Here is a 4065-nt window from a genome sequence, read left to right as displayed (position 1 = left end):
AAAGAGTGCCCCAAAGTTTCTACCGGAGAATCACGACGAAAACGTGTGCCAACCCCTATGCATAGGTTCATGGGCGGAACCCGCAAGTTGATCACCAAAACATACATCAAGTGAATCACGTGGTATCCCATTATCACCACAGATACGCACGGCAAGACATACATCAAGTGTTCTCATATCTTTAAAGACTCAATCCGATAAGATAACTTCAAAGGGGAAACTCAATCCATTACAAGAGAGTGGAGGGGGGAAGAAAACATCATAGGATCCAAATATAATAGCAAAGTTCGCGATACATCAAGATCGTACCACCTCAAGAACACGAGAGAGAGAGAGAGATATCAAACACATAGCTACTGGTACATACCCTCAGCCCCGAGGGAGAACTACTCCCTCCTCGCCATGGAGAGCACCGGGATGATGAAGATGGCCACCGGAGAAGGATTCCCCCTCCGGCAGGGTGCCGGAATGGGTCTATATTGGTTCTCGGTGGCTACGGAGGCTTCTGGCGGCGGAACTCCTGATCTATTGTGCTCTCGGATGTTTTTAGGGTATATGGAGATATATAGGCGTAAGAAGTACGTCAGGGGAGCCACGAGGGGCCCACGAGGGTGGAGGGCGCGCCCCCCTGTCTCGTGGGTTCCTCGTTGACCTCCTTACATGCACTCCATGTCTCCTGGGTTTCTTCTGGTCCAAAAATAAGTTCCGTGAAGTTTCAGGTCAATTGGACTCCGTTTGATTTTCTTTTTCTTCGAAACCCTAAAATAGGCAAAAAGCAGAAACTGGCACTGGGCTCTGGGTTAATAGGTTAGTCCCAAAAATCATATAAAATAGCATATAAATGCATATAAAACATCCAAGGTTGATAATATAATAGCTTGGAACAATCAAAAAATTATAGATACGTTGGAGACGTATCAACATCCCCAAGCTTAATTCATGCTCGTCCTCGAGTAGGTAAATGATAAAAACAGAATTTTTGATGTGGAATGCTACCTAACATATTCATCATGTATTTCTATTTATTGTAGCAAGAATATTTAGATCCATAAGATTCAAGACAAAAGTTTAATATTGACATAAAAATAATAATACTTCAAGCATACTAACTAAGCAATTATGTCTTCTCAAAATAACATGGCCAAAGAAAGCTATCCCTACAAAATCATATAGTCTGGCTATGCTCCATCTTCACCACACAAAATATTTAAATCATGCACAACCCCGATGACAAGCCAAGCAATTGTTTCATACTTTTGATGTTCTCAAACTTTTTCAATCTTCACGCAATACATGAGTGTGAGCCATGGATATAACACTATAGGTGAAATAGAAGGGTGGTTGTGGAGAAGACAAAAAGGGAGAAGATAGTCTCACATCAACTAGGCGTATCAACGGGCTATGGAGATGCCCATTAATAGATATCAATGTGAGTGAGTAGGGATTGCCATGCAACGGATGCACTAGAGCTATAAATGTATGAAAGCTCAAAAAGAAACTAAGTGGGTGTGCATCCAACTCGCTTGCTCACGAAGACCTAGGGAATTTTGAGGAAACCCATCATTGGAATATACAAGCCAAGCTCTATAATGAAAGATTCCCACTAGTATATGAAAGTGACAACATAGGAGACTCTCTATCATGAACATTATGGTGCTACTTTGAAGCACAAGTGTGGTAAAAGGATAGTAGCATTGTCCCTTCTCTCTTTTTCTCTCATTTTTTATTTTTATTTTTTTATTTGGGCCTTCTCTTTTTTATGGCCTTTTTTTATTTGGGCTTCTTTGGCCTCTTTTTTTTCGTCCGGAGTCTCATCCTGACTTGTGGGGGAATCATGGTCTCCATCATCCCTTCCTCACTGGGACAATGCTCTAATAATGATGATCATCACACTTTTATTTTCTTACAACTCAAGAATTACAACTCGATACTTAGGACAAGATATGACTCTATATGAATGCCTTCGGCGGTGTACCGGGATGTGCAATGATGCATGAGTGACATGTATGAAAGAATTATGAACGGTGGCTTTGCCACAAATACGATGTCAACTACATGATCATGCATAGCAATATGGCAATGATGGAGCGTGTCATAATAAACGGAACGGTGGAAAGTTGCATGGCAATATATCTCAGAATGGCTATGGAAATGCCATAATAGGTAGGTACGGTGGCTGTTTTGAGGAAGGTATATGGTGGGTTTATGATACCGGCGAAAGGTGTGCGGTATTAGAGAGGCTAGCAATGGTGGAAGGGTGAGAGTGCGTATAATCCATGGACTCAACATTAGTCATAAAGAACTCACATACTTATTGCAAACATCTATTAGTTATCGAAACAAAGTACTACGCGCATGCTCCTAGGGGGATAGATTGGTAGGAAAAGACCATCGCTCGTCCCCGACCGCCACTCATAAGGAAGACAGTCAATAAAGAAATCTTGCTCCGACTTCATCACATAACGGTTCACCATACGTGCATGCTACGGGAATCACAAACTTCAACACAAGTATTTCTCAAATTCACAACTACTCAACTAGCATGATTCTAATATCACCATCTTCATATCTCAAAACAATCATTAAGTATCAAACTTCTCATAGTATTCAATGCACTTTATATGAAAGTTTTTATTATATCCCTCTTGGATGCCCATCATATTAGGACTAGTTTCATAACCAAAGCAAATGACCATGCTGTTTAGGACTCTCAAAATAATATAAGTTAAGCATGAGAGTTCATCTATTTCTATAAAATAAAACCACCACCGTGCTCTAAAAAGATATAAGTGAAGCACTAGAGCAACAACAAACTACTCCGAAAGATATAAGTGAAGCTCAATGAGTAGTCGAATAATTATGCAACTATATGAAGACTCTCTAACATTTAAGGATTTCAGATCTTGGTATTTTATTCAAACATCAAGCAAAACTAAATAAAATAAAATGACGCTCCAAGCAAAACACATATCATGTGGCGAATAAAAATATAGATCCAAGTAAAGTTACCGATGAATGAAGACGAAAGAGGGGATGCCTTCTGGGGCACCCCCAAGCTAAGGCTCTTGGTTGTCCTTGAATATTACCTTGGGGTGACTTGGGCATCCCCAAGCTTAGGCTCTTGCCACTCCTTATTCCATAGTCCATCGAATCTTTACCCAAAACTTGAAAACTTCACAACACAAAACTTAACAAAAAACTCGTAAGCTCCGTTAGTATAAGAAAATAAATCACCACTTAGGTACTGTTGTGAACTCATTCTAAATTCATATTGGTGTAATATCTACTGTATTACAACTTCTCTATGGTTTATAAACTATTTTACTAGCCATAGATTCATTAAAATAAGCAAACAACACATCGAAAACAGAATCTGTCAAAAACAGAACAGTCTGTAGTAATATGGATCAAACGTATACTTATGGAACTCATAAAATTATCAAATAAATTGCTGGACGTGAGGAAATTATCTATTAATTATCTTCAAAAATAATTAACTAAATAGCACTCTCCAATAAAAAATGGCAGCAATGGGGACCCAAAGTTTCTACCGGAGAATCACGACGAAAACGTGTGCCAACCCCTATGCATAGGTTCATGGGCGGAACCCGCAAGTTGGTCACCAAAACATACATCAAGTGAATCACATGATTTCCCATTGTCACTACAGATACGCACGGCAAGACATACATCAAGTGTTCTCAAATCTTTAAAGACTCAATCCGATAAGATAACTTCGAAGGGGAAACTCAATCCATTACAAGAGAGTGGAGGGGGGGAGAAAACATCATAGAGATCCAAATATAATAGCAAAGTTTGCGATACATCAATATCGTACCACCTCAAGAACACGAGAGAGACAGAGAGATCAAACACATAGCTACTGGTACATACCCTCAGCCCCGAGGGAGAACTACTCCTCCCTCGTCATGGAGAGCACCGGGATGATGAAGATGGCCACCGGAGAAGGATTCCCCCTCCGGCAGGGTGCCGAAACGGGTCTAGATTGGTTCTCAGTGGCTACGGAGGCTTCTTGGCGGCGGAACTCCCGATCTATTGTGATCT

The sequence above is a fragment of the Triticum urartu genome, chromosome 5, assembly GCF_003073215.2.
Source record: "Triticum urartu cultivar G1812 chromosome 5, Tu2.1, whole genome shotgun sequence".
NCBI classification, from domain to species: domain Eukaryota; kingdom Viridiplantae; phylum Streptophyta; class Magnoliopsida; order Poales; family Poaceae; genus Triticum; species Triticum urartu.
This window is presented reverse-complemented; position numbering follows the sequence as displayed.